The sequence below is a fragment of the Mirounga leonina genome, unplaced genomic scaffold, assembly GCF_011800145.1.
Source record: "Mirounga leonina isolate KUSES-001 unplaced genomic scaffold, KU_Mleo_1.0 Mir_166, whole genome shotgun sequence".
NCBI lineage: Eukaryota > Metazoa > Chordata > Mammalia > Carnivora > Phocidae > Mirounga > Mirounga leonina.
Window position 1 is genome coordinate 7,775,686 of NW_023270418.1, and position 14,910 is coordinate 7,790,595.

At 41.2% G+C, this 14,910-nt stretch overlaps 1 pseudogene; it reads left to right on the forward strand.

Annotated features, from left to right (window-relative positions):
* Positions 1 to 473: 473 nt before the first annotated feature.
* Positions 474 to 14,910, forward strand: part of LOC118016253 — a 64,688-nt pseudogene continuing 50,251 nt past the window's right edge.

Below are 14,910 nucleotides of genomic sequence, written 5' to 3' on the forward strand. Positions count from 1 at the left end.
TTTTGAACTGATCTCTGAGAACAAAAACCACAACTGGTTTTTGATTTTTGGAAATACCCTAACCTCAGTTGTCAATGCTATCACCAGTGGAAAATAAATATGCAAAAACTAAATAGCCATGTGGAATTTGCTATAGAAGTTGGATTGCCTTTGCGGCTACATTGGGGGCATTTCCAGAGAATTTCCCATGAACATTAATGAGATAAATACTGGCAACTGGGAAATACTAATTGCTGGGAATCCTAAAAGCTGGCTAATGCAGGTAGAAAACAGGATGAGATCTTTTTGATTTTACGTGATGTTGAGAAAAATTCTACTGAGCATTATTATGAAGGGACATTTCTCTGCATTGCCTTAATCCTCACGATGAGTGTTGGACAGCAATACCCGAAGGCACCTGACTTTCCAAAGGCGCTTTCATTCAACCACTAATTCATTCACCAAACATTTATTGAGGCAAAGAAACTAAGGAGATGCGGATAAATGAGACACTCTCTTTTCCCTTGAGGAGCTCACAGTCTAATGTGGGAGACAGGTAAGTAAACGGATCATTACCATTAAAATTATATACCAAAGGTCTGGGAGCATACAGGAAGGATGACTGCCATAGACCTGAGGGAGATGGGTGGAGGTTTGAAGGAAAGTTTTTTCAGAGGAGAGAATGTTAACAGCACGTGACTGCAGCCTGAGTAACTGAATAAAGACTGGAGACTTTGGTTGCTAAGAGCAACATGGACAAGGAAAAGCACAGTTTCCACTGATCTGGAAAAAGAGCTTTTGCAGTGCAAGGTATGATTCAGTGCATGGAAGGAGCTGCATTTTGTCACTTCTGTATCCGGCTCAGTGTTCTATTTGTATTTGATGAATTAAAGTGAAAAAAGGTAGTGATAATGAACTATGAAGAAGGGGATTAGCATGGAGATCCTCTGATTGACAGCTCACTTAAGTGTATAACTACAATTAGACCAATGTTTAGAGCCTCTGCACAATTGACATTTTAGACTGGATAATTCTTAGTCGTAGTGAGCTGTCTCTACATTGCAGGATGTTTAGCAAAGGAGTAGTCCCCTAGTTTTAATAACCAAGAATGTTTCCAGATATTGCCAACTGTCCCCTGGAAGGCAAAATCACTCCTAGATGATAATTACTAATTTAGAAGAAAGTAGCCAAAATTTTTCTATTTTGCTAAGCTAAACTTCCACTGCACTAGGAGGGATTTGAAGTGAAGATCAATGGGGCTTTTGTGATAATAGAAAAAAATCTACATATCCAATAAAAGATTGGTTAAATTAATCATGATATACCTATATAATGAAATATTATACAGCCATTAAAAATAACAGTATAAAAGTGTATTAACATGGAAATATGCTTTGGATTAATTTTGCTCCAGCATGTGTATATATATGTATGTATATATATTTGGCCTAGGCAAAAAAGCATGGGAGGACATACACCAAAATACTAGCAATGAAAATCTTGGGAGGGAAGAATTATAGGCTTTTCTTTTCTTCGTTTTTATATTTTCTACAAGAATCTACTTTTTTTTTTTTTAAGGTAGATTGGGAGGAAAGGGATATGCCACTTCTAGGCCTAAACAGTGAGAATTTGCTTGATATGTTTGCTTGTTTTTCCTTTGAAGTTATATGCCTAAGAGGTGCAGCTCCTTTAGGGACCTAGTATATGGATTTTTCTGGAAAAATGTGATAAAGCTTTCTCAAAGGCTGAAGGATGGGTAAACTGTGTTGTTCCTGCAAATCCTCCTTCTAACATGGAAAAGTTCAGATAAGAGATCCACTCAGAAGAAGAGTCTTGAAGAAAGGGTACCCAATATATAGTGGGTTTGTGTACCTCTTCCTGCTGATGACCCAATAAAGGGAAAGGCAGCCCAGGCTTGCTTTAAGAACATCCACTCTTTGGCCTCAGTTGACTGCAGGCCTTTTCTGTGCAACTGCCACTCATTGGGCTGTGTGCATATCTTTAATTATCCACTGGCTGCAGCAAGCTTCTCTTTCCCTTCCCCACAGGCCATAACCCTGAGGAGGCAAAGCCTTCAGGCTTTAGTGAGTCAGCCCCAGTAAGGCCAGGGAAGAACAAAATGAAGGGAGGGCAGCTGCTCTGGGGTTACTTGGGTGTCTGAAGTCAGTCAACCTGGGGGCAGCCAGGAGTTGTGTATCTCTTCTGCAGGTCTTTTGCTTGGGGGGCTCAGAGTGAGAACCAGGAGGGGAGGTGGAGGAAATGAAGAACCCTCTCAAAAACAATAGAAGTGATTTCTTCTTGTGTATTTATAAAGGCAAGTTTTTAAAAGTGAGATTTGTTTGATGGTGAGTCATCCCCAACATTTGATGGATATGATTCAGATGACCTTCCCTGACAGCATATTCTGAAAACACAGGCGAAAGTTTCCTGATTGTTCAGAAGCCCTCAAAGAGTTCTAAAAGGTAGCATCTTCAGCTTGGTTTTTAATCATCTATATTTCTGGTGGTGGTGTTGATAGTTTGAAAGCAAATAATAACAACCCTTGGCTCTGCTGGGAGGAATGGATGCTTATCTAGCACTGGTAATAATTAGTTTGCCATCATATGTAGAGCATAGAAATAAAGCAGAATTCAAGGGTTCTGAGTTCTAAAACTACCTCAGTGACCAGCAAAGTGCCTTGACCTTGATCAAGGCACTTTGCCAACCTCAGATGTAATATGAGGGCAGAGTTAGCCTGGAGACTGTTAAGGTCCCTCTCAGTCTTCCTTGGTAGCCCGATACTCATCAAAGTTAAGTGTCCACCCTCTGTGCAACCTCAGCATCCTATGTTTATCCCTGTAATAACACATCGTAGAATATTGTCATTGCTTGAATTGTCTGTAAGTGCTCCTTAGACTATAGAGAGACTTTATCTTATTCACCATTGTATTCCCAGAACCTGGAACACTGTATACAGCACATAGTCAACTGATCCTTGTTGAATCAAAGTATGATTGATCTTAGAGTTTTTCAATTCCAGCCTCCAGTCTCATTCTTCTGCCTTCTATTATTTCCCCTGCCTTGCCTTCTCATTGGGTCTAGAACAGAAACTTTTACTCAAACTTTGGGTGACCTTCAAGCCACTTTGGGGAACCAGCTACACTGGACACCTTTTGGGTATTTACTCTGTTCTTAATGACCATTGTGGCCATGGGAATGCACCTCTCAGATGTTCAACTATGAGAGTATGATTCACCAAGGGCCTAAGCTCCTGAGCTCTGAAATCCACTGCCATGTTTGCTCTAAATCCACCACTTCCAAAGGCTACTTCTAGTCAATGGCTGAGTCCAGCAGTGATACTAAGGCATACTTCTTCCTAATTGGCTAGGATCTCCCCTGATGAGCAACTTTGGCTTGGGGACTCCCAATTGGCCTTGCTAAATTCTCCTTGAAGCTTAAAACTTGGATCTAATCCAGTCTAAAACACTTCCACCCTTCCTCTCTTCATCCTTCCCTCCCTCCCTCCTTCCTTCCTTTGTTCCTTCCTTCCTTCACTTGGGGTCATATTTACTTCTAATGGCTCTTGTTTGGCTCCTTTGCCATTCTATATCACAAACATTTCCCTTAATACATTTTATCCAATTTAATCTTGTCTTGGCTTTTGCTTCTTGGGGGACCTGGACTAACACAACCACTTTCTCTGAGATTCCTCTATATCACTGGGTGGGTCCCTAATTATCTTCTTTGTCCTTCATCCCACTTCTAGCAATTTGGATCAGGGGCAGACTAATCACATTTTCTTTCCAAGGAATTTGAAATTGGTAACAAGTTAGTCTCTGTGCATGGCTGTAACTGAGGGAAACAAATGTTAACCATGGGACAGCTATCTTCTGACTATAGTGTACTTGAAGAAGCAGAGAAAGCCAATCTGGAAAGAAAGAAAATGACACAAATTTCAGAGACCTAAAGATAGTACTGCCTGATACTGTCTCTTTTTCAGACCTAGCTGTCGCTAACTTCTGCAAGATACTTTAGTATCTATCCAGTACATTCCATTTTCAGCTTAAGCTATTTAAATTGATGTCTGTTGCTTGCAATCAGAAGAACCTACATTTAGTCACTACTTGTACCCTAATAAAGTTTCAATAATGAAATTGTAAACACATAATCACAGAAGGTCACTGTCATTACCCTATGCCCTATCGTGAGGGTGATCATACAACTTATTACCCAACCGGTAACAGTTTTGAGAGTGAAAGGGGGAGCTAGTCATAATTGTATTAGAACAACAGGCTTAATGTAGGAGTTTTCTGGACAAACTGGGGCTATTATCGTCACCATACTCCCATAAAGAGAGTCAGTTGATAAAAGAATTAATGAGGTTGGACACAGTTGCAGTGAAACAAATCCCTTATGGGATCATTGAAATCCCAGATGTCTCTGAAAAAGGAATTTTTGAGATTTGTTTTTCATGTTATTACTTTTCAGACAAAGAAACTGAGGTTCAGAAAGAAGTAATTCACTCAAGGCCACTCAGCCAATAAGTAGAAGAGCTAGACTCAAACCCAAGTGTCTCTGTTCCTCTAGTCCGGGGTTCTTTCCTCAATGCAAAAGCCCTCAGAAGTATCAGTTCCCTTTCAGTGTGAGCTCTGGCCTCCTCCCCCGTCTGAAACACAAAGGTCAGTCAGAGCACATATTCTAAATGAGAATATATTCTTAAAACAATCCTGGAGCATATCTTCCTTATGCCAATGTGACAGATTGTATTTTCCAAAGGTGGTCTTAATAATATCATTCAGCCCCACTGTTCTACAGTGGATTCTTGCCACTCCTTCATTAAAATGTAGTCTATTTTCCCACTATTTTGGATATGGGTGAGCCCTATGACTGCTTTGAGCAAGAGGATGTGGTGGAAGTAATGCTGATGGAGTGTGGCTTCTTTGCAGTTTTTGCTTAGGCTACTTGGAATGCTTACTCTTAGGAAATTCCCTTTTGGAACCCAGCCACCATTCTGTGAGAAGTCCAAGCCATCTGGAGAGGCTGTGGTCAACAGCACAACGGAGATTCCAGCCAACAGCCAGCATCATGTGAGTAAGCCATCTTAGACAACCAGCATTGCTGAGACTTGAGATGCTGCAGCCTAGCCAACATACAATCTCATGAGCAACACCGAGTGAAGATCACTCAGCTGAGCCAACTCAACCCTTGGAAACATGAAAAGAGCAATACATTTTTGTTTTAAGTCCCTGAGTTGTGGAGTGGGTTTTTTGGGTGGCAATAGCCAGAACACCCAGAATCCTCTTTCCAAGTCCAAAGCAGTCCAAGCTGGGAATGGACCACCTTCTTGGGGTAAAGTGCTCACCTCATAATTATAGCCACTGTGAATAATCTACTATTTGTCAAGAGAGCTCTTTATGGGGGAACTTGAGGTACCATTCATCTGAGTTTTTATTACCTGAGATAGAAACTGAGTTCCATTGGGATCTTTTCATGTAAAATCCAAGAATACTTGGCACTCCATCCATGACTTGACCTCAACTTACCTGCCTCATCCCCCAAACTCTCTTCTGTGATCTGGCAATGCTTCATGGCTTTAGTGATTTACTGACAGCACCATGTTTTATTGTACCATGCTATGCTCATGCCATGGTCTCACCCTGGAATTCCATTCCTATCTCAATTCACCTATTCCCAAGTTACTCATGCTTGATGTAGTTTGAGACTGGACATTCTCCTCCCAATGAGGTCTCCTTAAATTCTCTGCATTTGTTTATCTAAGCAGGTAACACATTTTATTAGAATTACCTGTTAAAGGGTGCCTGGGTGGCTCAGTTGGTTAAGTGATTGCTTTCGGCTCAGGTCATGATCCTGGAGTCCCGGGATCGAGTCCCACATCGGGCTCCCTGCTCAGCGGGGGTCTGCTTCTCCCTCTGACCCTCTTCCCTCTCGTGCTCTCTGTCTCTCATTCTCTCTCTCTCAAATAAATAAAATCTTTAAAAAAAAAAAAAGAATTACCTGTTAATATGTCCAACTTACCAAGGAGGATGTAAGCCTCTGGGTGATGGGACAGTCTTTATCTGTCTATCTATCTGTCTATCTATCTATCTATCATCTATCATCTATCTATATCTATCTATTTATCTATCTATCTATCTATTATCTATCATCTATCTATCTATCTATCTATCTATCTATCTATCTATCTATCCATCCATCCATCCATCTATTCATCTTTTAGTTAGTTAGTTAGCTAGTTAATTTGGGGTCTCATTTTTTTTTTAATCCTCAGTATAATGACACTGATCAAGAAATGTTTAATGATGTAAAACCAAGGAGTCAATGAAAATAAATGGAAGATTTTCAAAGAATCATTTCCCTTTTAACCAGCCCCTCTCACCAACAATTACTCCTTCTACCAGTAACAATCGCAACAGCAAAAGCAAACACTTATGAAGCATTGACATGTGCCGGGAACTCTTCTAAAGTGTCACACATGCATGATGCATACAATCCCCATAGCTTTATGAGGTAGATATTATTATCACCCTCATTTTACAGATGAGAAAAATCAGTAATTCGTCCAAGAGCCCACAGTTTTTAAGGGGCAGAACTGGGATTTCAATCTCCACACTCTGGTTCTAAAGTATGGGCTCTTGCCCTTTCAAGTCATGATAACTTGGGACAAGTCACCATGACTTGAAATCCTTGGGAATGCTCAGGGTTAACCGACCCAGCTCTGCTACTGTACTCTGTCTGGGGCAAGTTGCTAGTAAATGCTGCATTCCCATAGGAAGACAAGGTTAATGAAAGAGAAAGAAAGGTGGATAAATAATTTACCACCTGAGCACTGGGAAGAGATTTCTTGGATTAAAAGTCAGGAAACTCAAAAGACACAATTTAGACAATAAAGTAATAAATGACACAATTACTATCCAATTGGCTACAGTCTCATTCCGGCTCTGGAGTCTGCATTTCCCCTGACATGGCACCTGCTTCTGCTCCTCTACCACAATCCCTCTACAAACAGAGGCAGATTTCCTCCCACCCACCTTTATCAAAACAAATTTGCTTATAAAGCCTGAATTCTATATTTTTAAAAGAGTGAATCTCCAAAATTATTAGCATATGTGTTGAGCTATGGGACTGGAGAAGGACCAAGGGAGAGAGAGATGAAAAGCGGGAGAAAGAACAGAAAGCTTAAGGGGGTCAGCAGAGGGAGAGAAAAAGAGAATTAGAGGTAGAAAGAAACAGAGACACGAGGAGACATCATGCTGCTGTTTAATACAACCTCATGCTGAGCTGGACCCACCCCTCCCCCAGCCCCATAGGATTCCTGGGAAGTGTGGCTAAGCCAACTATAGATCCATTGGAGAAATGGGTTAACTGACCCAGCCAAATTCCAAAACAAAACAAGTTCCATTTTCTTCAGTAGTGAGTGAGAGCATGTGCTCTGGGGCCAGATTGCCCAACTTGGACTTCTGGCTGTACCACTCACTGACTGTCAGAGCTAGGGCAGTTTTCTTTCTTTCTTTCTGCTTCAGTTCCCTCATCTATAAGAGCAACACCTACTTCAGGGTTGTTGTGATGAATTTTCATGTAAAACACTTGAAGAGTGACTAGCACATTGGAAGTACTTGAATAATAGTAACTTAAAATAATTAGTCATGGCAAAATATGTGAGAGCTAGAGCTTGTCCCTTCTTTATAGGGGTTGTGGAGCTAAGACTCTGCAGGTTACTTCTCTCTGCAGTCAGAGTTATAGGCCAGAGAGAAGGGTCTTGCCTAATGGGGTGGAAGTTAGGCAGAAAGACTGGGATCACCAGTTGGATTCCCAGTTAAGGCTGTGGAGTTACCACCTGGATCATCTTCCACCCATGTATCTAGTTGTTCATTTATGAAACACAAGTAGTTATTACATTCTTCTTAGTAGGTCCTGTGCTAGGAGCAAAAGGTAGAGAAATGTGTAAGAAGAATCTGCCCTCTTGAAATCATCACATTACAGGGAATGATATGGACATGTAGAATTAACATGAATATAATGGGTCTCCAGGAAGATCTGGGTTCAAATCCAATGACTGATGAGCTAAGTGACTTTAGGTTCATGACTTCTCTGAACCTCAAATTCCTTTTCTCTAAAATGCAAATTATAGTAACAGTAATAATAATAAATATGTAATTCAACAGTTTTGTAAAGCATACATGAAAAATTCACATAAGATGGCTTAGCACGTAATGCATACTCAATAATTACAGCTTTTAAAGAGTGTGATGTAATAGACAGAAGAAGAGTAATAGAAAACACAATAAGCTTTAAAAGAAATAGTGATATGAGTAAAGACCTCTGAGGTGCCAAAAGAGGAGTTAGGCATTAATCCATTGTGAATTTGGGGAAAGTGCTTTGGGTTAGGGGGGTGGAGCTAGTGGTTAGCAGGGAGTTTACCAGGGGAGAAAGGAGAGGGCATTCCAGGCAGAGGAAACAGAAGAAGCAAAGGCACAGAGGAAAGAAAGGGGATATAGCAAGTTCAAAGGAGAGCAATTCAGTGAGTCAGGGAAGGGAAAGTATGGTCAGAGATGTTGTGAGGAGGTAAATCAGGTCAGCTCACGAAGGAGAACTTTCTTGACCAAATACGGAGTTTCGACTTTATCCTGCAGGCCAACACCTCTCAGGATCTGTTCTGTACAACACTCACATTGGAAGTTGTGAGTAACCACTGCATGAACATGGTCTGCCCTCAATAAATTCTGGAAGTGCTGGGTAGAACTACAGGGAGCTCTTCACTCCCAGAATCTGCAGTGCCTTTAACGTACTAAGAGTCCTCCTACCCCCAAGATGAAGAAGCATCTACAGCATTTCCCAAAAAGTTTGTCCCATACCCTCTGATATTAGTTCTGGGAAATTCCATTAGGCAAATGCTGCCATAGGTATGACAATAGTAGAGGCTGCATCTTGAGAATTGCCTTTAAGTGGATTAATAAAGAGAGTAGCAATACAGAGCATAGACTCTACAGCCAAAACACCTGGGTTGGAGTCCCAGCTTTGTCCCTTACTAGCCTTGGACACAGGATTCCATCTCTCTGTGCCTCAGTCTCCTCCTCTATAAAATGAGAGTGAGAATATGCTCATGGGGGGTATTATGAGGATTGAATGAAATAATATTTATAAAGCACTTAGAACAGTGTCTGGCACTTATTAACACTGCCAGAGCATTTTGCTAATTAAATGGAGAGGACAGGATAGAATTCTCAAAGGAGCTTTGTTGGAGCAAGTCAGAAAAGAGAGTGTGTGCAGTACAAAGCTCTCCTGTCCTATGCAGGTTTCTTTTTTTCTTTCAGTTCCCTTGGTTTCCTTTCTCCCTTCCTTGTTTCGTTTGTAGATCAGAGCAGTCATATCACCTGACAAAGAAGCAAACCAGGACTTTATATAAGCATTCAACTTACATGGATGCAAATAAAACAAAATAAAATATTTTTTAAATCATAAACACATATATTAAAATTGCATACTAATATAAGATATATAAAAAATGACATTCATATAAACATTTAAGTGGTAGGAGCCATTCATCTGCCCACCTCCATATTCAGAGAGCTAGTGGGGGTATAGCTCAGTGGTAGAGCATTTGACTGCTTATTCAGAGAGCTAGGACTGCTATGAGCTTAGAGGGTCTCTGCTCCCATGTGCTGCTTAGACAAGGCAGAAACTTGCCAAGCTGAGGATGATTCCAGGGTTTAAGGGTTGTTATTTTTCTTATGACTTGCCTCCTAAATGCAAGCCAACTTAGTCTAGTGCACAACGTAAGAAAGAGACATCTGTTTCTGGAAGAAACACTGTGTTAGTCTAACCGGAGGCACCTTTATAAAGTCTTTGAAAGGTAATTTTGATAATATGTTATTTTTGTCTAATATACTTTAGAACACCCCTGCCATGTAAATTGACACTCTCTTGAAGTGTAGAGCTGAGATTATGACCTGGGTCTTCCTGACTCCAAAGTCCCTGCCTTTTCCACCACATAGACCCTTGTAGTCAAGTGCTTGTGTGTCATCCACTTGTTCATTCAACACCTCTTTACTAGATGTCTGCAACGTGCCAGGAACTATGCCAGGTGCTTGGGGATAGAGTGTGGAACAACTGAGACACAGTTCCTGTTCTCACGGGGCTCCCAGGTTTTAGGGAAGGTACAGAGCAAGAAATGAACTGATGCAGGGCAGTATAGGGAGAAAGACACCCATTTACTTGCACTTACAGCACTGCCCTAACCCACTTGGTAAACCAGAACCTAAGTTAGGGTCCTGGGTGTTATGATTAAATCAAATCAAAACCAAGGCTAACTTTTAAAATGGGAGGGGGAGTCTCAGATAGTGTGACTTCATTCAGGTATCCTCTACGCTCGCTGCCCATTTAAATCATCTAGGAATCATCAGGCCTTATCCAAGATAAATGTAGTAAAAATCTCTAAAGACTAAGAGGCTTAGAACTGACCCAAAGATTGAGAAGATGCTCTGCCTCCACATAGCTTCCCATACACGGCAGAAAAAAAATATGTCCTAGATCTTAGAGATAGATGTATGTGGAATGGAACTTAAGCATACCACCTCTGGAGATGGATCATCAGAACTGGAATTCTAGCTCTGTTACTTGCTAACTGTGTGGCCTTGGACATGTCATTTAACCTCAGGGCCTCAGCTTCAAATTAGGAGGATTAAATAAGTTAGTAGATCTAAACCTCTTTAAAGAGAAAATAAAATATAGCAAATACTTAATAAATGTTAGCTTTTACGTTTTTCCCATTATGAGAAAATCCCAGAGACCAAGATGAAGCTTGGAGGAATAACCCTTCTGCTCTTTCCATCTCTTGGTGTGTTCCTTCTCCTATGGTTCAAGCCTTCCCAGGTCATTTGGGCCTCCTATTGTCCCAGTTTCTAAATTACACATTCTGTACTCTAATGCCTCTCTCTCTTTTTAATGGAGATATAATTGACATATAGCATTATGTTAGTTTCAGGTATATGACATAATGATTTGATATTTGTATAGGTTGTAAAATGATCATCACAATATGTCTGGTTAACATCTGCCACCACACATAGCTACAAATTTTTTTTTCTCATGATGAGAATTTTTAAGGCAACTTTTGAATAATATAGTATTATTAACTATAGTCATTATGCTGTATATTACATCCCCATGACTTATTTACTTTATGGCTGGAATTTTGTACTTTTTAACCTCCTTAACCCATTTCTCCCCACCCCCCATCCCCCACTTCTGGCAATCACCAGTCTGTTCTCTGTATCTGCAAACTCAGTTTTTTGTTTGTTGTTTTCTTTAGATTTCATATATAAGGGAGATCATATGGTATTTGTCTTTCTCTGTGTGACTTATTTCACTTAGCATAATGCCATCAAGATCCATCCATGTTGTTGCAAATGTTAAGATTTCTTTCTTTTCCTGATGTTTCTTTTTTTCCTTTTCTTTTTTTAAGATTTTATTTATTTGAGAGAGAGAGAGAGAGAGCATGACTGGGGGGAAGGGCAGAGGGAGAAGGAGAGAGAGAGAATGTCAAGCAGATTCTGAGCTGAGCGGGGAACCTGACTGAGCTGGATCCCAGGACCCTGAGATCATGATCTGAGTCGAAATCAAGAGTCAGACGCTTAACCAACTGACCCCCCAGGTGCCCCCTTGATGTGTCTTTTAATTGATGCTTTACTTATTGTTTGGCTACGACTATTGTGGCAACTTAAAAATGACTGCAAATTCATTGCTATTCATCCTATTAAGAGGTAGAGTCTAATTCTGTTCTCTTGAATCTGTTTTGAGCTTTGTCTTGATTGATCATTAGAATGCAGCAGAAATGATGTTCTAAAATTCTGAGACAAAGTGATAAGAAGCCTTAGAGCTTCTGCCTGGGCATCTTGGAACACTCACTCTGGAAAGCCAATTGCCATGTAAGAAGTCCAACCACTCTGAGGCTGCCATGTGAGAAAGAGCGCATGGAGAGGTCCCGAGACTGTATGAAGATAGAGGCATGCTAGGACAGCACCCATCCGCTTCAACCCCCAGTGATTCTCTCAGCTGGTGCCCCAGACATCACATGGAGCAAGAGGAGTTCTTCTTGCCAACTCTGGCCTCAACTGCAGATTCATGAGCAAAAAAATTAATAAGATTTAGGGTGGTTTGATTTGTAGTGATAGATAAGTGGAAAATAAATTTATAAACTTCTGTGCAGGAGCATCTTCTTTGGGAGAGTAGGGCCAGGTATAAAACATGCTATGGATATCATGATGAAGAAAGAATACACATTCTGTAAAGCTGGGGGATAGTGGCTTCAGTAATTCTGCTGTCCACTTACATGTTTGCAGATCTAACTGGAGCTGAAGCTCGTGATTCCTGCCATTGCTGTAAAGTTTGCTCTTGTGTTCTTTACAACTGAAAACATAGTCCAGAAGAGGGATGCTGAGGATAACTGGCAGGCAGAACTGATTCACAAAGCTGAGACTAAAAAAGGAAACGATTCATATGTTGAGGATATGAATTTCCATTCAACAAAACTTTGTTGAATATCTAGAATATGTCAGCCTATGTACTAGGTATGCACAGATGAAATCTCCATGGGTGTATGAGTAAGGTGTGGGAGCATTAATTCCCTTCCTTTATGTTAAGAATTATCCTAGAGAAAAAAAAAAAAAAGAATTATCCTAGAGATTTTGTGCATGGTTCAGTGGGGGCACAAGAGAAGATAAATTCAACTCCACCTGAAGAGATTAGGAAAGACTTTATGGAGGAGGTGGTGCTTGAGTGGACTATTGAAGAATAAAGAGGAGTTCACCAGGAAGCCACAGGAGAGGCAGCTGTAACACAATGGTTAAATGTGTACAATCTAGAAGCAACCTCCATGTATCTCATTCCTGGATCTATCACCATTAGTTTTCTAGACTAGGACAAGTTACTTAACCTCTCTGGGCCTCAGTTTCATTTCCAAAGTTTGGCAAGAATGAGGAATGAAATTTTTTAAAGCTGGGGCTGTGAGGAGGTAAGAATGCTTTAGTGGGAAATAGGGAGCCATTGAAGGGATGCAATCAGATGAGAATCATGATTAGCATTGCATTTTAGAAACATGACTTTTACTGCAGTTTGAAGGAAGTATTGGGATGATAGAAGAAGGTCAATGCTGGAAGCAGATAGATGAACAGGAGAATATTGCAATGGTCCAGGCCAAAGATTATTAGGACTTTAATTAAGGGTATGGTAATGAAGACGGAGAGGAAGGGACACAGCCTTTATAGCAGAATAGATGGATGAGGTATGTCATAAAAGCTTCCAAATAACTGAGTACCCTTGGATTCCTATGCCCATGACAGGGCCCTTTGGCATCTCCCTGTCTCTCAGAGCAGCCTAAACAGATTCATTCTATGAACTCAAACTTGTGAGTTCCTACACTGTGGCAGGCCCTATGCTAGGCAATAAAAGTAAAGGTTATGGTTGTTCTCTCCCGGGATTATCTCACTGTATATAGTCGAAAGACCACAAATAATCTTGCCCCATTAACTTGTGGGTTTTTTCAGTGGAGAGCCAGAACCACAGAAAGGTCATTTCTTAAAACCCATAATCAGGCGGATTTCCCCTAGGCTGGTTTGCCACCAGGTGCAGACCTCATTTCTGAATCCTGCCTGACTCAAGATGGCCTTCTCTGTAGAGATGTGAAGGAAGAGGAGGGCAGCCAAAACCATTCTGTCTTCACACTCAAATCCTGGGGATTAGACTCATCATCATATCGTGACTCGGAGGCTTCTGACAGGAAAAGCCAAGACATAAATCCCTTCCATTGTAAAACCGTGCGGGAAGTAAGCCAGCCTGTGTTTGAGAGTCTCTTTCTCAAAATCGCCCTGATCTCCAGGAGCTTCACTCAGCGTCTTGATGCCTGTGGTTCCCCACCTATAAAGTCACGGGGACCACCTGCTGGCTGCTGCCCTCTTCTTCCCAGGAGAGGAGAAAGATGCCTGTGTGCATGCTTCTACTGTCTCCCGGTCCAAGCTCACTAGCACAGCGTTCTTCTTGGAAATATGATGTCTTCTGATGCAGTAAGCAATCCTTTTTTTCAAAACTTCTGTTCTTACAATGATTAAGACAACCACATAATTAAACTTTGTATCCTTCATCCACACAGGTCAAAAATAAAAGGGAGGATGAGCAAGGCAGTGCAAAGGGGACAACACAGTAATAATACCGAAATCTCCCTTTGTGAAAAGAAAAGGCTCCTGTCAGGGCCTGGGAATTTGAGCTAGACAAGAGGCTGGGGTGAGATGGGGGGTTCTGGGGCAGGTGGGGGATATCATTTGCCTGTTGCTTCCTTCCAATTCATGGAACTGAGTGGCTGTCTAAGGAGAGACATCTTGGGGACAAACCAGAATCAATACTACCAGGCTATCCCAACCATAGGTCATTTGGATAGGAGTAGACAAAGAGAGAGACTCTAGATGCTGAACCCAGGGAGGGGGGCTTAGGAGACTGGGTAGGAACAAATGACTTGGAAGGAGATAGGAAGCCTAGATAAAACTTTCTGACCTAAAGAATATGGTGACAAGGGCTTTGAGCATGTCCAGTAAAGCAGTCGTAGAAGTAACCAACCTGACTTGCAAATACCATATCTGATTCTGGGTGCCCTACTCACCTGGGCAATCAAGGAACTGGAGAGTAGGATTTACCTCCTTTTACAGATAAGGAAACTGAGGCTCAGGAAGGTGAAATAAACTCATGTTTGCACATCTAATGAATAACAGAGCCCGAATTAAGCTCAGGACATGTGACTTCAAATATCATGTCCTTTCCACTATACCAAATGTTTTACAAATGTCTGAAGAGGGATGAGAATCTGGGTTCCCAGAGTAAAAGTCGGATGTGAATCAACTGATGTAATCAGACTGGTATTGGGGGCCAGTAACTGGAAATGGGCTG